The 27,097-nt window shown below is 44.4% G+C and overlaps 1 long non-coding RNA gene across 1 annotated transcript; it reads left to right on the top strand.

Moving 5' to 3' along the window:
- Positions 1 to 34: 34 nt before the first annotated feature.
- On the top strand, positions 35 to 22,905 carry LOC146030456 (uncharacterized). Its single transcript, XR_014455955.1, has 4 exons — positions 35 to 147; positions 14,559 to 14,618; positions 14,873 to 14,903; positions 22,811 to 22,905. It is a non-coding gene; the product is annotated as an uncharacterized LOC146030456 (long non-coding RNA).
- The last annotated feature ends 4,192 nt before the right edge of the window (positions 22,906 to 27,097 follow it).

Genomic DNA, 27,097 nt, shown 5'->3' with positions numbered 1-27,097 from the left:
GGCCGAGCCATGAGCCAGTCAAGCGTACTGCATACGCGGCTACTAGTACTACTAGACTAGTACCTAGTGAGTGTGGCACTGGCTGGACCTGACTGTGAAAGGTGATGGTGAACGATCCTAACAGAGGTTCTCCACACAGAATCACAGGTGACTTAATTAGCTCCACCTGTGATCTTTTAAAATGTGTCAGTGAATTATGAGTGCACCTGTGCAACTGCCAAAAGACCTGGAAAACATGCACTGTTGTGGGTCCTTGATGACCGAGGTTGAGAACCACTACTTAAGCCCTTTCTAGCAACTACCCTGTTGGTTCTCTGACTGTCACACGGATGAGTCTATAGTAGTGGTGTAGTAGTGTCTGCTGCTCCTCATTCCAGTGCACTCATGGACACAATGTACAGAGGTTAACCAGGTCCTAAGTCGGAGTTTGTAAGGCATAAATACAGGATTCACATGACATAACTGGGACATTCCACCCTGCATGGTATATATTCTTATGGTGCCCATACACTTATGCGATTGAATGCGATGCGACATTGCAATGCAATGTCCGATCGTATCTTGTGGTGCCCAGTGTGTTTTTTCCAGCACCCAATGTTGCATGCCATCTGTGACGTCCGATGCTGGAAGATGGGTGGCAGTGGAGCAGGCACCAGAGCGCTGGCGACTGTGGAGTGGGGACTGGAGCAGTGGAGCAGCAGCACTGTTGGCGGCGCACTTTGCAGCGGCAGCAGCAGAATTTGAAACACTGGGCGGCCTTCTGATTGGCTGAAAGAGAACTCTCTCAACCAATCATCATCCATCTGAATGTGAGACCGCTGATTGGCTGAGAGAGCTCTCAGCCAGTCAGAGGGCCACCCAGTGTTTTAAATAATGTTTTCAGATTCTGGTGCCGCTGCCAGTGATCCTTCACAGCACTGCTGTGCCACCGCTCTGGTCCCCGCTCCACTGCCGCCAGCGCTTCGATCCCCGACCTGCAGCTGATTGCATTTGAGCTATCGAAAGCTGGTCAAAAACCACATGCGATCTCTCATGCAATTCAATAAATATTATGTGCAGGACATAATATTTTTTATTGCGACAAGCGACCAACAGGCCCGGGCATTGCATCAGGGGACCCATTATTCATGCATACAATCCTTTCATTTATCACACAGATGCGGTTAAAATCAGAGGATTGTATGCAATAGTGCCCTAAATAAGCTTTGCATACCATCCCTTTAACCCCTTCAGTGTTGTGTTGTTTTTACCATACACACCTCCCAGGTTGTGTTTTTAAATTATATAGAGTGCAGGCAGTATTGCTAGGCACATGTATACATACATGTTGTATGTACTGGATTGATTCCCTGGGAATCGCTGGGACAGGCTTAACGCTAATAGTTTATGCTGATTCTCGGGTGCTGTGCAATCAGTGCTGGTGATCATCAGGGAGATGAGCCGCAACATAACCCAGAAATCTTCCTGAACAACCAGTGCAGCTGGTCCAGAAAGATTTCCAGGAGTGTCATTATGTTTATTATATTTATTTTTCATTAGTAGTGAGCAGGGTCCTGGTTCCATGCAATTTACTTCTGAGTAGGAAGGAGAATGATAGGGATATCCATACATGCGCATCGGGGGGGGGGGGGGGGGGGGGGGGGGGGGTATTTACAGACAGTCAAAAGGTAGGAGGGCCCTGCTTGCAAGCTTACAATCTATAGGGAAATAGGCATTGATACATAAGGATAGATACTGTATTATTTATTGCATTAATTCCACCAGAATGTAAAGGATCCTGGTGTACTGTAAGATATGGTGACCCAGTAGTTTGGCCATGGGCCAGGAGGATGGAAAATATGAAAAATAAAAAGAGAGTGGATATGTGTGGACTGTGTAGTGGGGATGTGATTAGCTAGCAACGGTATATGAAGGTTAAGTGGCTGGTTCTGGAATTTGATAAGCTTGCCTGAAGAGGTGAGATTTTAGGGAACGCTTATAGGTTTGGAGACTGGAGGAGAGTCTTATTGTGCTTGGGAGGGCATTCCACAGAGTGAGTGCAGCCCGAAGAAAGTCCTGCAGTCGGGAATGGGAGCGAGTAATGAGCATGGATGAGAGACGCAGATCTTGTGAGGAGTGTAGAGGTCGAGATAAAAGAAGAGATGTATGTTGGTGTAGTTTGGTTTATGGCTTTTTTTTTGTAAGTAAAATAATTTTGTATTGAATATTGAATACAGGTAACCAGTGAAGTGACTGACAGATTAGCTTTGCAGACGATTAACGTCTGACTAGGAAGATTAGCCTCGCAGCTGCATTTATGATGGACTGTAGTGGTGAGAGTCTGTATTGGGGAATGCCAATAAGGAGACTATTGCAATAATCAATGCGTGAGATGATGAGAACATGGATTAGAGTTTGTGCAGTGTCTTGTGTAAGGTAAGGGCGAATTTTAAATATGTTTTTTAGGTGCATGTGTCATGATTTCGAGACAGATTGAATGTGGGGTACAAAGGAAAGTTCAGAGTCAAGGATAACACCTAGGCAGCGTACTTAAGAGGTAGGAGTGATTGGCATATTCTCAACAGCAATAGAAATATCAGGTCGGTAACTACTATTTATTGAAAGAAATATAATTAATTCTGTTTTAGAAATATTAAGTTTGAGGTGGCGAGATGACATCCAGGATGAAACCGCAGAAAGGTATTCAGAGACACGGCTCAATACAGGAGGTCCAGGGTGGATAGGTAGAGCTGAGTATCATCCGCATACAGATGATACTGAAATCCAAAAGAGCTGATTAGTTTGCCAAGAGATGAGGTATAGATTGAGAAAATCAGAGGACCTAAATTCTCCCCTGAGGTATTCCTCCTCCTCTGGACTGCTAAAGCTAGACCACCTTGAGGCTCCTCTTCACTTTACATGCCTGTACTGCAGCTGGGTGACCGGGATGTGTGGCCTTTCTCAGCACGATACACTAAGCTTTGAAAGATGATAAAATGGAGAGTGATAAACGATCAATTTGCCCCTTACTGTCATTTTTCAAGTCTGTGACCTGGTAGATCGGGGCTGATTGGCTGGCACTTCATCACTTTCCATTGTATTACTTTTAAAGTTAGTACATCTGGCCCATGTGTGGATTGCACTATTTGTAAAGTAGTACCAGACAAACCTAATACGTGGTGCTAAACACACTCAGTAGGCAATCCTGGAAACCACCCCTCTGGCAGTGCACAACCTAATAAAATGTTCTGATCACATCTATGGCACTGGAACTGTATCGAGCCATGCTCAATGTGTGCCCATTGCCGCACATAACCTGTTGTAGGAAAAGATTCACAAGAGGACGATGTAATGAAGCATATCTGCAGCAACAGCGCGGCTGACAGATGGCTTTAGCATTGAGTGCCACACAGTCCTAACTTGGATCTGTGGAAGACTATGTTTTTTGTGACAGCCAGAGATCCACCTGTCTCCTGACCTGGCGCCATCATCTGTCGTGTCCTGTCTTTTTCCTGCCTTGTCCCCTCTGGCCTGGTCCTGTCACCTGTGTCCTTTTCCCACTATTCTGTCCCTGTCCCCACTGTAATGGCCCTTCCACCCCTTTCTTCCGTCCCCTGTGTTCTATCCATTACCTGTTCCATCTATTTTGGTCCTGTCACATCTACCTTATCCCTCTCCTTGTCACGCCTGTCCTGCTCTCTTTGTCTTGTCCAAATTGGCTAATTCCTGTCCTGTCCCTGTTTTCTTCATGGCAAAACCATATGCACTGCAGGTGGGGCAGATGTAACATGAATAGAGAGAGTTATATTTGTGTTATTGAGTTATTTTGTTTGGGTGCCGGAAGGCTCCCCTACAGTCAGGATTCCGACAGTCATTACTTCGACGTCGGAATCCCGACTGCTCCCTCGTGGGGGTCCACGACCCCCATAGAGGGAGAATAAAATAGGTGGCGAGCGCAGCTCGCCACCGTGCCCGCAGCGTGTCGAGCCCGCAAGGGGCTTCATTGCGCTCCCCCAGCTGTGCAGTCGGGATTCCGACGTCTGAGTAATGACTGTCCGAATCCCGACTGTTGGGCAAATATACCACACCCTTTTGTTTCTGTGCAGGGTAAATACTGGCTGTATTATTTTTACACTGCAAATTAGATTTCGGTTTTAACTCACCTCACCCAAATGTAACTCTCTCTGCACATGTTACATCAGCCCCACCTGCAGTGCACATGGTTTTGCCCATTTTGACAACAAATTTGTACTGCGATCAGATATGAATAAGGGCCCATGTGTGTGTTTGGGTGGTTTTTTAATTTATTTTTTACCTCTTGTGCCAAGATTTTGCTATGAGGCCTACAAAGTTCTAGTTATGCCCCTGCATCCAGTCCATATGTATGGACATTACTTTTTGACACCCTGTTACATGGCTTAAAGTGGTCCTGGAGTGGGCATCTTCAATAGAACATGGACCCCCAATTAGTGTGATGTGAACCCTTGCATGGCTTGCTTTGCTCACCATGCTTCGCAATGCACAGCACACTTATACCCCTTTTAGACATACTACCTGGGATTTTGTCCAGGTTTACCCGGGATTTTCAACCCAGGTCACTCTCGGGATTTTAGTAACAGACCCCCTTTCACACTACACCTCAAATCCGGGAAAAACCAGGGTATACCCCTTTCACACATAAGTAAGGCTTTTCAAGCATTTCAGTGTTTCATCATTAAAATGGGACACGCCCCGGCAGCAAATAAAAAGCAACATCACATGTTTAAAACTGAAAAACCCGGGTAAACCCATTCAGACATAAGCCGGGTATTATACCCGGGAGTTAAATACCGGGAAAATCCCTGGTTAATTGCAGGTGCTCAGTATCCGGGAGTGAAATCCTGGGTATACCCTTTCAGACATACGCTAGTCCCGGGTTTGGGCGCGTTCATGTGAAAAAACCCGGGATTTTTGCGTATGTCTGAAAGGGGTATTATATATTCCCCCTCTATGCTGACAGGGACGGTGAAGTAACAACAAGCCGGTTAAAAACAAAAAAATCATGAAAAGATCATGTCGTCCTTCTCATGAGTCTATTTTTCTCACGTCAATGTTTGACCCTGTGACCTAAAGCATGTCGACATGCCCATGTTGACCTATTACATTTTGGGGTCGATCTATTGACTGTTTATCTAGACCAGGCTTTCCTAACCACGGTCCTCAAGGCACACCAACAGTGCAGGTTTTGTAGATATCCATGCTTGAGCACAGGTGACTTAATTAGTTTCTGAGGGAATAAATGTGGAGGCAGACATATATCTATAAGAAGAAATGAAGAGTTATCATTTATAATAAAGATTATTAAAAAAGACAAAAATAGCCATGTATAAGCTCCGATCACATGATCGGGGTCACAAGTTCATGATATGCATATGCCACAAATGATCGGCATTATTATGCCACTATGGTAATATATTTGCTGCATGTACCAGCGTCTATCTGTAACCACTCTAGTCTCCCAATAAATGGGTAAAAATACACCAGTGAGCTCCAGCGACTGATACACCCTCCAGCGGTAAGACAGCTACACCGCGTATATCGTGAGGACTTCAGCTTATCCTCCACTAACCTGGGACCTGGTTCTACATGTGGTAATATACACTCAGCTACTACCACCAGTGATCATTTCCACTGATTATTGCATGAATCCATTGAGGCTTGGCTATTTATTTTACCTTCATTCCAATTTACTTTTATTTCCCCCCTATATTGTTATATTGTATTGTAATACTGTGTATTTTATTGTAATTTTTATTGTGAGTAAAACATTTCATATATTTCCAATCATCTGGTATTATTATTCATAGCGCTGCTCGACTCGCCTTGTGCTTGTCCCTTCCTTTAGTTTCTGAGGGATTCTGATTAAACCATCTGTGCTGAAGCCTGGATATCACTAAAACCTGCACTGTTGGTGTGCCTTGAGGACCGTGGTTGGGAATGCCTGATCTAGACATTGTAGATATATCAACTGGAGCCAGATTTGGGTGGAGTGTGTTGAAATTAAAAGCTAAATTGCAGTGTAAAAATAAAGCTGCCAGTGTTTACCCTGCACAGAAACAAAATAACTCCCCCAAATCTAACATGTTACATTTACCCCACCTGCAGTGCAGCATGGTTTTGCCCATTTTGTCCTGCAAATTAGGCCCAATGTTAGAAATATTATGGAAACGGTCAGGGCAGTCCTGGCAGGTGCTAGTAATACACTCAAAAATTGTCCATCCCATGGGTATATTCTGGGAGTGTCACAGACATGGATTGTTGTCACAGCACCTGGCTCTTTCCCCACCGTTGCCACAGCCCATGGCTCTTCCCCCACTGAGCCAATTCATGCCAGCTACAAAGCTTCTGCGATTTGCATTCAACCATGAAGTGCAAACCAGAAGCTGTCATCTGCTCTGACTAGTGGACAAAGGACTAATTTTGGTTCACTCCTTCTGACAAAAACCTTCTTAGATAGACAAAACCATGTGCACTGCAGGTGGGGGCAGATGTAACATGTGCAGAGAGAATTAGATTTGGGTGGGGTTTTACTTCAAAGTGAGATCTATATTGCAGTGTAAAAACAATGCAGCCAGTATTTACCCTGCACAGAAACAAAATAACTCACCCAAATCTAATTCTTGCACATTTTACATCTGCCCCACCTGCAGTTCACATGGTTTTGTCCATCTAAGAAGGATTTTGTCAAAAAGAGTGAACTAGAATAAGGGGTACTTGTGTCGTTTCACGGCGCCAGCATGGCGCCGTGCTACTTCCGGGTGTACGCTCGCCACGAAATATGTCCAAAAAAGTAACTTAACTCAATGCCAACATGGATAGTTCATACCTCCACTATCCATGTTGGCATAGAATTGATTATAAATAGTGTGGCGAGCGTAGCGAGCCACCGAGCCCGCAGCGTGGGCGAGCGAAGCGAGCCCCGCAAGGGGACTCAGACGCAAGGCGCCATGTTGGCGCCGTGAAACTACACAAGTACCGAATAAGTACCTAAATCCCATCATGCATTCCCACAGTTTTGCTATAAGGGAGTGTTAAAACTGTGGCAGGGCATGCTGTGATTTGTAGTTTCCCAACATCTGGAGAGCCACAGGTTGGCCTGTTCTGTACTATAGCATCCCATTGCTAGTTGTGAGTATTGAACAGGACTGCCATTAGAAATTGTGAGGCCCAGTACAGGGAAGAGACAGGCAGCCCTCATTCACATAGGTTCCAACTGTACCAATTGAGTACAGTTGGAACCTATGTACAGTTTACAGTTTTTTTACGCTCTGTACCTGGTAAAATGCACTGTACCGATTGTACCGGTTTTTGCTGTAACTGGCAGCTCCCCTTCATTATATAGCAGCTGTGACAGGTGAGTCCTCAGTCCCCCTTCACACACAGGTGCATTGCGGGTCCAGACCAGCGTGCGTTGCGTCATGATGTCACGCGGCCACAGTTCGGACCCGCCTGTGTACCCTATCTGCACACAGGGCCGGCGCCACCACTAGGCAAACCTAGGCATTTGCCTAGGGCGCCGGCCACTGGAGGGCGGAAAATGCCGCCCGGGTACCTGTACCTGTCTATTTAAATCTGGCGGCGGAGGCAGCGGGGGTCCCTGCAGTCTATTAAAAATCACGAGCGCTATCCGCCGGGCTATGCGGAAGCGCTTCTAGTGTGAAAAGTCTGGCAGCACGGCGCACGCTGATCTCAGCCAATCAGCGTGCTGCCAGAGTTTTCACACTAGAAGCGCTTCCGCATAGCCCGGCGGATAGCGCTCGTGATTTTTAATAGACTGCAGGGACCCCCGCTGCCTCCGCCGCCAGATTTGATTAGAGAGAGCGCCGAACGACAGGTACCCGTACCCCTACCCTACCCCCCCTACCCCTACCCCCCCCCGGCACCGGGGCGCCCCCAGCCCGACTCGCCTGGGGCGCTCCGGTGCCTTGCACCGGCCCTGTCTGCACATATTTTTTCTGGACGATGGCCGTGGCATGAGACTGGAGACGGAGCTATGAGGTGACGGAAAGACCGGCATATGTGCCTTGCGTTTACCCGCTACCTGGGCCGGGGGTCGTGCCTCCTATTACACTCCCCACACCTGGGTCTATCATCACTGGCCTGAGTGCTGCCTTCACTCAGTGTAGGAGCCGCTGCTGGATCTCGCCAATGGTGGCCACACCCCCCATACAAGTGGCTACACCCCCTATATACATGGCCTCAGCAGACATACCCATAATTTCAATCCAGGACCTCTCACTGTCTTGAGCTCCACTTACCATTCCCTGCACTGCTACATCATTGCACTTTGCACATACCCTGTGTCTCAGCAGCAACCCAGCACTCCACTGTAAACAAACTTGATGGCTACATGGGCATGGCCATGTTGAATTTCCCTATTTGACTTTCCCGCCCAATCCCTGTGATGTACACGATCCTGGAAGACTTTGAACTTTCATCATTTACAATTCCTGGTTTTACCATGTTGATTACCATGATTGGCTGAAACTTTAATCCAATCAATGTCCGACCACTCGGCAAAATGCAGCTACAAGCTCCAGTTGTCGTCGCCGCCGCTCGGACGGACCCCACTGCCTGCCGCTACCAGCTGCGCGTCACCAGCTGGCAGGACCCCACTGCCCCCCCACACCCTATGGCTAAGGTCCCAGGCCGGGTGGTTAACGGTCAGCAGGTACGCCCACCGGCTCGGGTCCAATGCACACAGAACCGTGCATCCTGAAGGGACATCAAACTGAGCTGATTTGGCCTGGTTTCACAGCCCGATTTGTTGGAATCGTCTGAAATCGGCTCAGACCTTATCACTGGTCTTTGTCAATAGAGACTATTTATGTATTTGGTTTCTTATGCTGCTTTCCCACTGCAGACCAGTTTAAAGTACTGGTAATCTTAAATAGTATTTAAAACGGTATTAGCATTCCCACTGCAGCAGATTACCGTTTTAAATACCATTTAAGTACCATTCCCATTGCAGTGAACCATGTAAAATGTAGAGTGCCTAACCCCCCCCCCCCCCCCCGTGTAAAGTGTAAAGAGTGCCTAATCCCTCCCCCCCCCCCCCCCAAGTGTAAAGAGTGCCTAATTCCCCCGTACCTGCCCTGTGCCCCCACCTCCCCTCCCCTTGTATTTACCTGCACGGGGATGCAGGGCAGTGGGGAGGCAGCGGGGGTCCATGCAGGGTACAGGCAGTCCCAGTGCCTGATGAGATCTAGTAGTTCTCACTTTGCGCATATGTAATGAGTGCACGTGCATACTAATGAGCCGCTCATTACATATGCACATATGTAATGAGCGGCTCTTTATTATGCACCTGCACTCATTACACATGCACAAAGTGGGAACTACTAGGTCTCATCAGGCACTGAGACTGCCTGGAGGCTAAATAACGTTTAAGAGGCATTCCCACTGCCTCTTAAACGTTATTTTAACGTGTAGGACTCTGCTTTAAAAACGGGTTGAAATACCATTTAGCTTTAAACGGTATTTCAACTCTGGCACTTTCCCACTGCAGCCTTAAAACGGTAAATTGCTCTGAAAATTGGCAATTTACCGTTTTTTAGCTGCAGTGGGAAAGGGGCATTATATAGCGCAGCATATTCCATTGCGCTTTACAAATGTAACTATCCACCAGCACAAAGATTACTTCTACTTCATTGTTGTTGGGAATTTGTGTGGGATATGATATTTTTGGATAACATTTGAAGCTTCAATTAGATGGTTTCACAGAAGCAATGAGTAGGGGAAAGATTTATTCAATGTTTGCATTCAGAGAACATCTGTTTGGTTTGTGATGTGATAAATTGTGACTAAGATCCAATGACATTTAAAACCAAACAAAATCAATACTATAAGACAAAGCAAACAAAATAAGCCATGTAAGCACAAACAGCTATAAAAGTACAAGCGATGAAATCATAATGTTTTCATCAGTTTTTAAAGTGGTTTTGACAATATCAGAACATCTTCAAGTTAGCATTGTGCATAGGGCATAGTGCAGTGATTCTCACAGATTCAGAAAAAAATATATAAATTTAAAGTAAAGTGGGGGAAATTTAATAGGAGGAGAGATTCAGAAAGTGAGAGATTTGGTTAGAAATCTCCTTTTTTTTTTTTAAGCGCCAATTATTTACACTGCAAATCCAGTTTGAATGTGAAGTGCAAATGATTGCCCCTTAAAAAAAAAAAAAAAAAACAGATTTCTAACCAAATCTCTCACTTTCTGAATCTCTTAAGATGCTCATACACTTTACAAATATTGTATACAATATCGCATCTCGGTTTTGCGATGAGGTGAGATCTCCTCACACTTTTTGTACTAAATCTCATCTCATCGCAAAACCGATATGCGATGAGATGAGACAATAATTGTAACGTGTATGGGCACCTTTATTCTATTAAATTTCACCAATAGTGTTTATCTAATCCTGGGCGGGATGAATTAACATCTGCCACCCCTTAACGCCACTCTACGCCAGTTAACACTTTAATACTAATCGCATATGTTCTAACATATTATTCGGTACTTATGTAGTATCTGGGCGCAGTGGCGTAGCTACAGGGGTCGCAGCGGTCGCACCTGCGACCGGGCCCCTGAGCCAGGGGGGCCCAGCCCCCGCCACTGTCCGGCCACCTCTGCTCCTCTCTCACTGACAGCCAGGGACGGGCTGGGCCGGGGGGCAGGGTGCCATGTGCCCCCCAGGCCGCTTCACCAGTTACTGCTGCGGGCCGCCAGCCTGGTGATCATTCCACGCATTGGCCACAACCTCCATTCCTCCTCCTAGCCGCGGCCTTTAGATCATGGCCGCAGCTACAAGAACATGGCCGCCAGCCCCCGCCCCTGCTCTGAGGACATGGCCTCAGTGCAGGTGACGTCATGAAGCCGACGCTGTCTGCCCGGCGCCCGCGCATCTGATGTGTGCTGCTGTGTTGAGATTCTGGAAGAGCCGGCGGGGACGCCATCATGGGGAACGCGGGGTCCAGAGTCCCTTAACAGATGGTGCGGCTCGTTTTGTGAGTATTACCGAGTCCTGCACTTAACCGCCGCCATCCTACCAACCCCTCTATAGTCTCTGTGCTACTCCCCTGCCAGAGACCGCTGCCCGCCTAGACCCTCTCTGAATGCATGACCCATGTACCTGGCTGCACACACTGCAGGGATCGTCAGGAGCTGTCCATTGACAGCAATCACAATGTTTAGAGGTAGGGAAAGTGGCAAGTGCAACTTTATGTCAGCATCAAGTGCCCTTAGCTGTTGCTTTTTTTCTTTATTGTTTTTAGTTTTTTATTTAATTTATTTTTATTTTATTATGTATTTCTTTACATTTTATTTTCTCTTAACATATTTGGTCTTAGTTTATACATATTTAGGTGGCGTGTGGCCTGGCAGCATCAGCAAACAAGGGCTGGGGGTCATGGCAAGCCGTGGTGGAGACCACAGTATAGTGGCTGCATCAGATCAGGGCTCCTAGGGACCACTGTGTGGGTGTGTGTAAGGAGAAGGAGTTTTGTAGGACTACAGGTTGTAAACTGACCGAGATTTTAATTTTGTTGTATGTAGGGGGGCCCCAAGCTGACCTTTCGCACCAGGGCCCATGAACCCTTAGCTACGCCCCTGTCTGGGCGCCCGATTTTTTGATTGTATGCCTTAAGTTAAGGCATACAATCAGATGCGATGCGATGCGATGACCCGATTTTTCCATAGGATTCAATGTTAAAATGGACTAAGTCCATTTTAACATGGAATTCAATGGGAAAAAGGGGTCCTTTTTTTCATACCCCTACTATCCAAGTGGGCATGGAGTTGGATATAAACCTGTGGCGAGCGTAGCGAGCCACCGAGCCCGAAGCGTGGCGAGCCCCGCGAGGGGACGGTATTCTGTGTCCGCTCGCCACGCTTCGGGCTCGGTGGCTCGCTACGCTCGCCACAGGTTTATATCCAACTCCATGCCCACTTGGATAGTAGGGGTATGAAAAGGACCCCTTTTCCCATTGAATTCCATGTTTAAAATGGACTCAGTCCATTTTAACATTGAATCCTATGGAAAAATCGGGTCCATCGCATCGCATCCGATTTGGTCGCATGCGATGCGATGTGCCCGATCCGACCCGATTTCTAAATCGGGCGCCCAGATACTACATAAGTACCTATTATTCTATTACAACCAAAACAATGTGTTGCCATTGGGCGATAACATGTGGGATCTAAGATATGTTCCATACCCGTGTGTTATTGCGGGTCTGAAGCGCTGCAAAGCATAATATCAGGTAAGTACCGGCATTGAGTTATTAAGATGCCATTTAGAAGGAACAATCTGGTAAGTTTAAAAAAGCACATACTGCGCTTGAGTACACTTGTATCTAAATTTGGAGATATAAAATATCGCAGTATTTATGCCCTTTTGGTCCACTGTTCCCTGGGGTGTGGTATGCTGGCCTGACAATCGGGATTCAGAGGGGATGGGAGGCAGAGGATGGCAGGAAGCCTGCCTGATGACTCCACAGATGAAGTAACAGCATACTTACCAACATTGAACGGGAGGGAAGAGGGACGCTGCACGTGTTCAAATTTTTTTGGGGTGTGGCTTTGGAAGCTGCCGGCTATGACCCAAACCTGTCAGGCTGCAGGAATGCGGGAACGTCCCAAAAAAACGGGACATTCTTGCGAAAAGCAGTACAGTTGGGAGGTATGGTAACAGACAATTCAGATGATTTTTCAGACTCCATGGATTACTGACAGAGATCAGAATTAGCCTGATGGTCAGCAGCATGGAGTTTTGACAGGGCCGAATTAAGATCTGTGTGGGCCCTGGACAACAAAAATTGGGGGCCCCCCTCCTCCCCCCTTGAACTCACAGGAGTAGTTATTCTAGTAGACCCTGCTGCCTAAAACCCACCCACCATCACCCTTGCGCACACCATTGCACACTTGCAGCCACCGGCATCCCCATCAGGCCCTGTTGCTCCCAACATCGCTGGGTACAAATATCGGCTAATGGGTACCCTGCTCTAAGTTCATTTTTTTTTACTGAATTTACAAATGTATCTTTATACCAAGCAACTTCACTGGAAAAAAAAGCTGTTCTACAAAGAAAAAAAAAACAAGAATAAAATGAAGAGCACAATATATCTGAACAGAGTATGTTTATGTGGACTGTAAAGTGCGGTAATGAAATCTTGCACAGCCACCTCTGAGGAGGATTCCTGGCAGCACATTTCTGGCATTCTGTGAAGCAGTCTCCAAGGGACTAAACTCCCCAGCCTGCCGCCCTCATGGTATTCCCTGTAACAGATTGCAGTGTGTGGTTTGACATCTGATCCCAGCTTTGTGAATAAAAAAGGATGACTGTATCCTGCAGGCTTCCTGCTCCCATCCTTTACAGCTTTCTGTGAGACCAGCTCAATAAAATCCACACCAACGCTTCCTCTTCCTCCACAGCCTGGAAATAAGATATTGCTTCATGTGTACGACATGCTAATTGGTTTGTGTTGAACCAACAGTGCTCAGAGCAGGAGTGACTCAGAGGTTCTCCTTTGCAACTATTTTATGTGCAACTTGTTACACACACAGTATTTATACCATGGAATGCACAGCAGATGGGACTATGTAGTCTGGTTTACCGTTTTATACAGACTATTTGATCCATCTTGTTTTTCTATGCTATAGACATCATTTCAGTTCCCATGTACATTTAATATTTCCCCCCTCTGCTAAAAAAGTGGATCAATATGATTAAACTACTGAGTGTAAATCAACATTATATCTGCAAATATCCTGACATGGTTTATTTATTAAAAGACGTGTATTGCCTTAAAATAAATCCTTTGCCAACACTTGTATATCATTGGTTTGTATAAGCATGATTTAGTAAATCTTTTTTCTTTCTATACTTTTTTTTAGAATCTCTTCCCAGAGTGCAGTTATATATGATTTTAACATAAAAAAAACAGTTATTTGTCCTTCATATATGTGTTTTACGTGTACATGTGTAAGTGATTCACATATCTTGATTTATGAAAACTCGTGGGGTATTTATTAAAGCCTAAAGAGAGAGATAAAATTGTGAGAGATAAAGGATGGAATGTACAGCAGGCTAATTCATTCCTGGCGCTATCCAATTAGCCACAAGGGCAGTCTAAAGCCAGCAATTACAGGGAATTTTTTTGGGGGGGACCTGTTGGGGCCTTAAAAAAATCCTTGATAAGCACCTTTTTTTTCACAATTGGGGATGCAAAAACACATAGTTCCGGTTACTTGTGTTTACATCTGGAGATGGGACTCCGAATTGGATTGGAAAATACCAGTTTTGTTTTTTGCATGAATAGTTTGGAAGGGGGGGGGCTAATTGAGTACTAGCCAATCAGCTTCTGCTTTTCATATTACAGGCTGTGTTTAAAAAATGCCAAGAGCTGATTGGTCGGTACTTTATCTTTTACAATTTTATCTCTCTCAATGCTGCAATAAATACCCCCCATTTATTAATGTTAGAATTTGTTTTATTTAACTTTTTATTGTTTTGTTTCTCTTTCAACTCTTGTATTTTCAGAACTGACAAGTTCAAGTCTACCAATGATGACCCTTTGACTTGTGCTAGGTGACAAGACAGGTACAAACTATAATAAACGTCTTTTCAGTAAATTATTTTTATACACTTGCTCTTGCAGGATATGTTAGATGAGACATTAAGTATGATGTCTTGTCTTCTATACCTTGTATTTTAAACATATTTAAAGCAGCCAAATGTACTTGACTTTGTAAGATGAAATACTTGGTATCCTGTCAGTGTTATAAATCTTGCCAAAAGTTTTAACTTTTGTGTTTATCCCTCTTAATGTGCTGTCTCCTCAATGCATCACCAAGATGAAGGTCACCTAGGGCACACACGGAAATGGTATGTGATCTTATTTCCTAAAGAAAATGTTTAAAATAAATACAATTTAAATAGCCCTTCACCTCTAAGAGATATTTCCTTGCCCCAGGCTAGGAGCCCAGAAATAGGTGGGTCAAATCTATAGGACATGTCCCTCCTAGCTTTTCAATGGGATCATAGGTCATGCCGGCCAGTAGGCCCCATTTTGTTACCATAGCAACGGGGACTTAATCAAACAAGCCTGAGATTGCAAGTTTGTGGGAACGTAATTAATCCATCAGGGAGCTGATATCCCTGGGTATCCCTCCTGAGCTATCGTTCTAGCCTTAAACACACACCCAGAAACAAAGGCCTCTTTCACTCTGCAGATATCTTACTGCATATTCCTCTTGGGCCTCAAATTCTCTTACATCTTTCTTCTCCATGCACTGAAGAAACAACTATAATAGACAGAGCACTTAACGTAAACTGTCACCCCTTTTGCAACCCCTCTCTTATATATTACATTTATGTATCACATGAAACAGTACTTCTTACCCTATGGTACAGCAACAGATCTAGTGGTAATCGCATTCAATTCAGTTGGTGAAACATTTGGCTGTTTTGGTTTTCTTATTGACTAAAGTGTGATCAGATCATTGCAATCAATGTAATTGATTACACATGGAAAGAAGGTAGCTACATGTGTCTGTAAGGAAGGTGTATACACATCAGAACGACAACCAATTGGGACAATGGTCAGAATGATTTCCCGTTGTCCCAGACCATCAGATGATTTACCAAACAATGGGACAATATGTTGTTCTGGCCTTCATTAATATTCACAGCCCCACATGCCATATCACCCGGGTGCATACCTCCCAACATGACCCTCCCCAGTAGGGACACAATGCTCTGTTTCTGGACTTTCCTCTTAATTAATGACTGCCATCACCCATACCTCCCAACTGTCACGATTTTAGAGGGACAGTCCCGATTTTCGGGTCCTGTCCCGCTGTCCCACCCGCGGCAGGCATTGTCCCGCTGCGGGGGGTGGCAGTTGGGAGACCCCCCAATCTAGTAGAATAGACGCTGTGCGCACGCGTACAGTGTCTATTCTCGTATGAAAATGAGGTTGCGGCTAATTAGCATAAGCCGCGCCCTCATTTGCATACGCCCCGCCCCCTTTTCGGACGCTCGCGCGGCAAAGCCGCGCGAGTGTCCCTATTTCCTCAGGTCACAAGTTGGGAGGTATGCATCACCTGTTTTAAGCAGGTTAATGGACAAGAAAGGCGTTTCACCACAGGTGATGGTAATCATTAATTAAGCGGAAAGCCCAGACACAGAGCATTGTGTCCCTCCTGGGGAGGGTCATGTTGGGAGGTATGCGGGTGGCTGTGCGCCCAAATCCTCTCACTAGCAAGCAAGCAGATTCATACACATCCCTTTGCATGGGGCCGAACAGGAGAAATCGATGGTCGCTCACCATCAAATTATTTTTTTCCCCATCGCAAATAAAAGATTCTGCCTGCAGAAGGCTAAATTCGAGGCGGGTGCGGACGTCATGTGATGTCAGCCGCCCACCCAGAGCCCACCCCGCCCACCCCAAGCAGGCATTGACACACCTGTGTTCACAGGGATACGTCCAATGTTTCTATGGCCGTGCGCCCAACATCAGTCCCCTGCGTCCGCCCCATGGCCGCCCCCTGGCTGCCCTTCCTGGAGTGAATGCCCCGGTGAGTGCGATTCTCGCCGAAGACATTCGTTCCTGGGGTTTGCACATACGCATATTCGCACATGCGCAAACCCCAAACATCAAACGGGAGCGAATGGGTCTGAATCGCCCCATTACTTGTAAGTAATATGTCTTGAGGCAAGTTTACAGACGTGTTATTTTATAACTACTGTAAACATAATAACCCAGATCTCTGGGATAGAAGTGTTAAAGGAGAGGTGCCTGGTACTTTATTAGCGCCAATCAGCTCCTAACTGTCCCTTTTTAATCCCAGTCTGTAACTTTAGAGTCAGGAGCTGATTGGCCGGTGATGAAGTACCAGGCACTTTATCACTTCTCCTCCCGTATATCACTGTTTCATACATCTACCCCTGAATCCACTATTAAGATTCATGATGGAGTGAGTTAAATACAGGAGCAACAAATTAGGAAAAGAAAAACATGATCGTTTATACTAGAGATGAGAGGTTCGGATTCCGTGGAATCCAAACATAGGCCTCCGAGGCGTCCGCAAGCCATGCTCGCGAGATTCCGGCTTTGTTCGGAAACCTGGGCGCGGCCAAATGCGGTAAACTCACGTCGGATTCTCACAAGATGCCTAGGGGCAGATGTATTAAGCCTTAACAAGAGATAAATCCAAGAGTGATAAGGAGAGATAAACATCCAGCCAATCACCTGCTAACTGCCATGTTACAGCATGTGTTTGAAAAAAGTCAGTAAGGAGCTGATTGGCTGGACGTTTGTCTCTCCTTATCACCCTTGCATTTATCTCTTGTTAAGGCTTCATACATCTGCCCCACAGTCTTTTAAGACTCTGCGTCCCGAGAATTTGGTGCCATTTCTCACGCTTCCACAGCCAGAAATAAACACCCCACCTCTGTGGGGTGTTTATTTCTGGCAGTGGTGTGCTGACTGCAGAGGGGTCACTATGTGGTAGAGGGGTCTGTGGCAGAGGGGCCTGATCAGACTCAGAGGGGTGTTGTTGTTGTGCATTTCAGAGGGGTGATGTGCAGTCCAGAGGGGTGTTGTGCAGTCCAGAGGGGTTTGTGCTGGGTATTGTACTGGTCGTGTGTTAGACAGGCTGTGTCAGTGCACAGAGGGTAGAGGCTGTCAGTCAGTGTAGTGGGGTGCAGTACACAGGCAGGCTGTCAGTCAGCTTTTCATTTTTGTTTATTGTGGTATGTGGTGTGCTGCATTGCAATCCAATACACCATATACAATGCTGTCAGAAGGTCCGCATTATACAAGCTGCACCTTTAAAAATAAATAAAACCAAAATATTATTTTGCTCTTTATTGTTTGTGTGTACTGCACCCCAATACACCATACTGATACTGTCAGAAGTTACGTGTGTAATTGTTCTGCCTCCACGCAGTCTTGGACAAGCTGCGCATAAAAAAAAAAAAATGATTTTGCTCTTCTTTATTTTTTTGTATGTACTGCACCCCAATATACCATACTGACACTGTCAGAAGTCTAACCAGCCAGCTTGCTGCAGACCTTGAATGAAATGAAATGAATGAATTAAAACAACATTGTGAGCTGTAAAGTGGTCCAAATTGTCTGGAAAGGGCTGGAAATTAATGTTATTGAGGTTAATATTACTTTAGGGACAAAAAATGGAAAAATTACATGATTTGGACTTTTTTTGACAATATTTAAAAAAAATCCAAAGCCTTTCACCGCTGCTCGACAAAACAAAATCGCGGCAACAAATCAAAATCTTCGGCCCCGGCTCCCAGCTCTAGTTTATACTGCATGGGTCCTCAAACTTTAGCCCTCCAGATGTTGTGAAACTACAAATCCCAGCATGCCTTGCCACAGTTTTAACACTCCCTTATAGCAAAACTGTGGCAAGGCATGATGGGATTTGTAGTTTCACAACATCTGGAGGGCCGCAGTTTGAGGACCCATGTTATACTGGATAAATCAAGTGAATACACTCAAGTGATGTAATGCCTTCTAAATGAAATATAATGATAGCTAGTGTATTGGAATTGGAAGTCTAACATGTCCATTTAGATTTAGATTTCTTCAGAACTATAAGCAAATGTCAAACACTCATTTAAGTACTGATTTATGTCTATTCATTTGCTAAATAGATAATTTACAGGTTAAACAGTTAAACAGCAAATCTTAGTCAACAAATATAAAACTATTTGCTACAATTCTCTTCCAAAAATATATTTTACCTTTCAAATGTAAGAATATTTTTCAACGGATTCAGTATGAAATCCCGGCGTTCAAAATCCTGACGCCGGAATCCCGACCGCCGGAATCCCGACAAGGGGGGGACGTGGATTGCCCCCCCTTGCGGGCCCGCTGCACTCACCACGCAGCGGCCCCGGTGCCTCGCTATGCTCGGCACGCTAATTTATTCTCCCTCCAGAGGTGTCGTGGACACCCACGGAGGGAGAAAGTGTCGGGATTTCGGCGGTCGGGATTCCGCCGTCGGGATTCTGAACGCCGGAATCCCGACCGCCGGGATTTTAACTGCATCCCTTTTCAACAGCTTATTTTTACCCCTGCTGCACACACTGAGATATTGTATTTCATATTGGACCTCTGTGCCGATATTGGCTGAGAAATACCAATGTACCTAATAATCACATGATAGGTACTGACAGGATGATTATTGGATAGGTTTGATTAATGCTATAAGATAATAAGCTCAGATGTAACTCTAGAGCTGGCAAATGCTTCCAAAGGCCTGAAAAAGATGAAAATTATTGTTCCGTCAAGTTGGTTAAATCTGATTGACTTAAAAAACTTGTCTGAACAACATTCATGGTTTTGGCCATTTTCAGGAGTTTGGGAGCAAATTGAGCATTTGGTTCCATACATTACTAGATTTTTATAGTTGTTTGGTTGGAGGAAAGTTGGTGTATGGTCAGCTTTATTCACATCGGGAAATTATCTTCTTTACATACTTTGGATGGGGATGGGGAACCTTCGGCCCTCCAGCTGTTGTTGAACTACACATCCCAGCATGCCCTGCAACAGTTGTAGCATGGCCACATAGCAAAACTGTAACAAGGCATGCTGGGATGCGTAGTTCCACAACAGCTGAAGGGCCGAAGGTTCCCCATCCCTGCTTTACATACTAGGAAGTGTTACCATTATCAATTCCAGATACATTTTATGCAGGGATGTATGCTGTCATCTTGTTACCAGGGATGGAGTGCTAAAGCAGTTACATGCAAGGCTGTAAACAAAATCTTCCTCTAATGAAGTGAATTTCTCAGGTGACACTACTGGGCAAGCAACTGGTACTGCAGAAATGTATGTGTAAGGGCAGATACCACAATATTAAGTGTTGTTATAAAAAAAAAGTAAAGGCCCATTGCCAACGGATCAAGATGAGAAATCCGGTCAAATCTAATGGCTTTGATGTCCCATCAGGTCCGATGCGAGGTTCCATGCGCATTGGACCCGAGTTGGAGGTTGGACCTGCATGGAGGTCCGACCTCCAACTTGGCCCCCCTCCCAGCGGTGGCAAACATGGGTTGCACGCAATATATATCATATGTGAAAGGACCGCATGCGATGTATCGCTGCGGTCCTGTCGCCTGGGAAGGTCCCAGGTGGCTTGTGGGGGATCGGATGGCCATACACTGCTGCGATACATCGTAGTAGTGTTTGGCCACCTAAATGTCTCTCCAGCCTATTTTACTGTAACAAGTGACTTCCTGAGCTCTTGTGAGATTTGTTTTGTTTTGCTGACAAAAAAATGTATTGTTTATTTTTAAAGCAAAGATATACAGTGTTGTTTGCGGTGTTTTTTAAAGCAAAGTACAGTGCTGCATCATCAGGTAACACTGGTGGTGCAATTTTTGTAATAACCAGGCTTCATGCGGTATACGATGACTAGGTCGACCTTCATTAGGTCGACCACTGAAGTTCGACAGGCCTTAGGTCGACACTCTCAAAAGGTCAACATGGCTTTAGGTCGACAGGGTCATTAGGTCAACACAAACATTAGGTCGACATGGGGATGTTCGACAGTCAAAAGGTCGACATGAGGTTTAAAAAAAAATTTTTTTGAGCCGACGTGCCGAAAGATGGTATTTCATGCGATACCATCCACTAGAGCGTGACGGGAGAATAAAATAACGTGCCAAGCATAGCAAGCAGATGCAGTGCACGATATGGTGTACCTGTCCACTGTGTTGACATTCAGGACAAAAAACTGTGAAAAATCCATGTTGACCTTACCCATGTCAACCGAATGCTTGTGTCAACCTAATGACACTGTCGACCTAAACTCACTTGACAAGTGTGAAACTCCCCAAAGCCGTTCGCTCCCGGGGTTTGCACATTTGCATAAATGCGCAGACATCGGGGAATGGGTCGAATTTGGCCCACTACGAGCGGGTCTGAATCGGACCCTGGGTTTGAGAATGCTTTATATAGAGTATATAATATTACACACATGTCAGTATTCCTATACATGACTTGGGTCCTTGTATGGCAGGCTTAGCTCCCACAGTGTAACCTTTGCAGTGTGCCCACCATGGCAGCCTCACCTGGCACGCTCGTGGATAGAATGAAAAATACATGGGCCTGACTGTATTAGGAAAGGACTACAAGCGTTAAGACGCTGCAGCGACCACATTTTGTATAATATACTCTAGACGCAACCTATTCCACCCAGGGTAATCCTGCATAGTATGCCCAAGATGGCTGCCTCACATGGGGCCTTTCATTAGTGGAAGATATAAACCAAGATATGTATTACCCCAAATTACTGCACCAACCCTGCAATATGCGTATTTGTGCTCTCAAGGCGGTTTTTTTACCCTTGATGTTTTTTCTACTCACTGTCATACAAAATCCTTTGTAAAATAGATATATATATATATATATATATATATATATATATATATACACAGGGACTTACTGAGTCCTACTGGAGAAAAGCGCTATATAAATAAAAGTATTATTATTACAGAACATGGGTTCTTAAGACATGGAATATTGCAATGTATACATTTCCTAAATGTCTCTACAATATCTAAATGACCAACTGTGCCTGCAACTTATATACTATAAATGAATTATAGATAAAAGGAATTAAAGATTGTGCATTTCAATACGAAGCATCCATTTATATTGCGTTACATAGCAACTTTCTGTTATAATCATTGATCACATAATGCATTATATTTCCTAGCGATCTCCACAGTTCCACAGAATCATAAACACTATGGGTGAAATTACTAAAATGGCAGTTCTATGTCACATGGGATGTTGCTATGGACAACCAATCAGAATCTACTTATTTATTTAGCACTTTCTATGATATCATAGATTGAAGCTGATTGGTTGCCCATAGCAATGAGATATATGAAATAGAACTCCCATCTTAGTAAATGTCCACCTATGTGACATATTTACAGAGATTCCAAAGCTGATCCTATTAAAGTGATATAGTGAGAAACCTGTCAGATAGGACAATATCTGTCACATTATTTTAATCAGCATGCAGAAACCACCCAATCTGACTGATACTTAATGTTTTCTGGGGAAGATATTACAGTTCATGCAACTGAGTGGGAAAAGACAACTTTCATTATTTAAATTTTATTTGATTAAAGCTTGTGTGGGAACTTCAGTATTACATCAGACATATAAGGTTAATAGTACACACTAGCTTTACATTCCCCTTTAAAATGCCCAAAGATTGGAAACAGAATTTAGAGGAATGTTTCTCCAGCTCCAAGCCAGCCTGACAATTATAGTGATTGAAAGCCAAACTAATTTGGGGAGCCTTTGATCAGGCAGGGCTCAGTTTGAAAGGAGTATGCAACTCCAACATTCTGTTTAACCTCTGACCTCAGTTGACCAGCAGTGGCTGCAAGACTTGACAGCACATTCCTCTGCAATCCATGACCTGAAGCATGAAGGAGTTAAGGGTGCTATGCCACTCAGCTACTGGGAAGGGAGAAAGGCGTAGAGCTATCTCAATTAATCACTGAAACTGGGGCTATCTAGCCAATTTTGTATCAACAACATTTAACAATCTGAAGAAAACTTCGGAAATCTTCTAATAAGCAAATTTTGGAATAAAAAAAGAAATGTTGCTTTACAAAAGAAAAATGTAACAGCTGCTGACATACATAGGATATACTTAGTAATGGTTTATTCTTTGTTGTGATACATAGCTGTGAATCCCTCTGACTGAGTCACCTTCCGATGTTATTCTCTTTCCTAGGAGAAATGCAAAGCTTGCTGGCGATTGATTGTGCAGTCAGTTCAATAGAGGACTGATCGGCATTGTCTTGATGTACTGATTTAGAATCACTTGTGTGGCTTATGCTGTGTTCTACTTTGATCAGCCAGTACAGTTTTGAGACTTGAGTTTTATTAATTGTAACAGTAATAATTTACTTTTTAATTATGCGAAAATGATTAGCTTAAGATGCATGGAAAATCATGCATTCATTTGTCCATTATATCTATACAAGCTAGCTATACAGGGCAAATGATCACAAGTTGTCCACATACTTTGTAAAATGCTAAGTTAAATTTGTTAAATAAAGTTTCGATTTCAATCCTGCATTTCCCCTTGTGCTGTATTTTTCCCGCTTTGCAACCGAAAGAATTTCTTGTTGAATGATTTTGTGACATGCTCACAAGATTATTTTGAATGCTTAAAATTGCTGATTTGTGATCATAAAGCTTGTACTTCACATTTTAAACCCATGAAGGAGATGTGATAATGCTTTCATTTTATTAGAATATTACAATTGACATGATCACTAATTATTGAAAAATGATGGTTACTCATTATTTGCCTCCAGACAAGTTATTTCTAGTAAATTTTGGTATTTTCTCACGCCACAAATTGTGACATGAAAAAGATGGTAGAGGACAGAGGCATTCTTTTTACTGCTAGGCATCTCATCTATGCAGCTTATTCAGTTTCCAGGAAGCCAGAGGTGAGTCTGTGCAGTGGGTCTTTAAGTAGAGTCTGGGATAGGCACATACATGTTTGACAGGAATGTAGAACATGTGTGGGGAGCAGAACATCCGAGTGTGGGGGGTGGAGAAGGTATACATGTTAGATCCATCCATACACTGGCGCCTCTCTGCCTGGGAATTCGGAGCTTTTCTGTCCTTACTTATGAACCATGACATCTGTGCATTCCATGGGCTCTGACCCTAAGGATCAGAGGTTGCACAGAGGTCAAGCAGTTTCCTCTTTCAGCACCAATAGAGACCTTCACTAGAGGTAAATTATGCCATAGTTTAAGGAAATAATTTGAAACACTCTTGTAATTAGAATAGATTTTGGTGTTTACATTTTAATCTTCAAACCTTTGGCCCTGTTCCTCCCAGACTAGAACTAAACAGGAGAAACCAGGTAAAAGGGAATTCTTACCGGTTAGGTCATGCTCTCCTTCACCCTCCAAATGTTCATGTGTGTTTGCCCAGGCAAATAGGAAGCAGAGGAAGCCATTTTACCCTAGGGACAAAGCTGGCAGTTTCCCTCAGGGAAGCACTTCTGTCACTTCTCTGCAGGGTATACGGTCACTAAGTCAACATGGGGAAGGTCAACATGTATTGGGTCAACCACTGAAGGTCGATATGCATCAAGGTTGACACACCTGAAGGACATGTGCTTAGGTCGACAGGTCACTAGGTCGACACCTGCATTAGGTCAACATGGTGTTTTTTTTCCCAGTTTTTTAGTAGACATGTGCCGACAGGCAGTATTTCATGTCCTACCATACACTAGGGCGTGGTAGGAGAATAGAATAGAATAGTGCATCGAGCATAGCATGTCTATGTTGACTGTGTCGATATTCAGAATTAGAAAACCGTGAAAACACCCATGTCAACCTTTTGATTGTTCACCTAGCCCATGTCGACCCAATGCAGGTGTCAACCTAGTGACCTGTGGGCCTAAGCCCATGTCGACCTTCAGGAGTAATGACCTTGATGCATGTCAACCTTCAGTGGTCAACCGAATGCATGTCAAGCTTCTGTCTGTCGACTCTATGATACTGTCCCTATGTAGGTCGCAACTAAAACATTCAAAATATCACGTCATTGAAGCAGCATAATTCACTTTAATATAGAATCACAATTGTAGGGGACTGTGATATATATATATATATATATATATATATATATATATATATATATCATAGAAATATAGCAAATAAGAATATCACAAGGCAAGGAAAATCATCACCTAAATACATTGTGAAATCCACAAATGACAAATCCACTTAGAATGTCCTTTGCCTTGACAGAGTGTAAAATATCTGACATTGTTTTCATTCTTGCTAAGCTGCATTGATGGTTACCTTTGTACTGCTACCTCATTCAGCTCTGGGTGGCCTGACCCACATGAAATACTTTTAGCATCTGCTCAGTAGTCCGCTCCACATACTGTAGCTATCATTTTTCTCAATAAAAGAGTTAAAACAGGTTGATGTCAGCTGCAAAATTATTTTTATGGCTTCAGTCTTCATTCCTTATGAAAGAAAATTAATTCCAACTTTGAAACCTGTATTACTATTTACACCTGAATGATTAGATATTAAATATGATGCTTCCCATAGGTGTCGGGTGTATTTTAGTTGTCCTTAAAATGATTGCAAAGAATTGTGATTAGATAAGGTTAGTTAAATGAAATCCACATTTCTTTTTGTCAGTTGTGACTATTTGTTCAAATGCTTTAAGCAGTAAATTATGTTACAGTGACAATTGGGGGGATATTTAGACCTGATCACATGAGAGTGAATTTGCAGACTGGGTGATAATTAAACAAATGCGCATGGGTACAGCTTGTAAAATGCATGCGCAAGGCCATCCTGTGATTAAATCCTACTTTTAACACTGGCCGTTTGCAAGTTGATTGGCAGGAAGCTGGAATTTGTGGGTGGTAACCGGTTGTTTTCTGGGAGTATCAGGGAAAATGCAGGCGTTTGAATAGAAATCGTATGATGTAGCTCCGGCCCCGATCAGCCTGTTTGTATCGCACCGGCCAAGTAAGTCCTGGGCTACGCACAGACTGCACACAGTGGAACAATTATTCAGTGGTGAGATGGTTGCAGCCAATCGCAGGTCTGCAATATTATCGCAAGCTGTGCACATCCATTTGCATCCTTGAACAGCGCGGGATTTCACTCAGGGCTCCGCAAATTAGCAGCCACGCAATCAGGTCTGAATAACCCCATTGGTTTTAATTATTTTCGTAAAATGCTACTAATTGCTATCAGCAGTCTTCTTCAACATGCAGCACGGATGGTGTAATGGCTAGCATTACTGCCTCACAGCGCTGAGGTCATGGGTTCGATCCCCACCATGGCTCTAACTGTGCGGAGTTTGTATATTCTCCCCGTGCTTGCGTGGGTTTACTCCGGGTACTCCGGTTTCCTCCCACAATCCAAAATATAGGTTAATTGGCTTCCAAAAAAATAAAAATAAATTAACCCTAGAATGTCTGTGTGTGCGTGTGGGAATATAGATTGTAAGTTCCACTGGGGCAGGGACTGATGTGAATGTTCAAATATTCTCTGTAAAGCGCTGCGGAATATGTATGCGCTATATAAGAAACTGTTAATAAATAATAAATAAATAAACATGCAAATTGGTGGGGCAGCAGTTGAATGCTGCTTACCTAGCGGATCTGAATCAGGCCCATAGTCAGTTGTATATATGTGTGTGTGTATGCCGTACACCAGTGGTCTCCAACCTTATTTGAGCGAGAGCTACTCGCGACAGAAAAAGACAAAAAAAAACTACTACTAGGTAGCTACTAAAATTTTACCAATTCCCCTGATACTATGTCGCACACCGTAATGCCCCTGCGCAATATGCTGCACACTGTAAAGCCCAACACTTTATGCCACACATTGCAATGCCCCTCACACCTAATGCATACCTTCCAACTTTGGCAGTGGATATAGGAATATATATGCTTGAGCCGCAGGCCGAAGTTTTTTGGGCACCGTTTTGTCGCTGTGAGGGCAAGGCCAGTGCTGTGTGAACTGCCCCCAGCTCCACTGCCAGCCTGATTAGACCATTGCACAGTGTCTAATCCCCGCAGGACAGTCTCCAAAAAAATGGGATGTCACACAAAAATTGTTTGTGTTGGGAGGAATGCATTATGCCACACCGCAATGCCCGACACACTGGTGTTATTGCTCGTTGCCAAGGGGGGTTAATGTCCATTGCCAGGGTTTCTTGCTCATTGCCAAGGGGTCACTGCCTGCATCATCCCCCACACACACCACTGTAGGGCCGGATTACAGTCTGTGGGCACCAGGGACCCCACCCCCCTCAGACAGGGGCATCATTTCCCCTGCCCCCCTACCTGTGCAGCGCAGGGAAGGGATGAAGGGATCCAGACAGTAGCGCTGGCGGACAGGGAAGCTGGCACCACTCTCACATTACACATTAATAGAACAATGGACGCTGCAGGGTTCTGTACGATGCCGACACAGAATGAGATCTGTGATTAGATTTAACAAAAGATATCACTTAC

Source organism: Crinia signifera, chromosome 1 (assembly GCF_055691185.1).
Source record: "Crinia signifera chromosome 1, ASM5569118v1, whole genome shotgun sequence".
NCBI classification, from domain to species: domain Eukaryota; kingdom Metazoa; phylum Chordata; class Amphibia; order Anura; family Myobatrachidae; genus Crinia; species Crinia signifera.
This window is presented reverse-complemented; position numbering and strand designations above follow the sequence as displayed.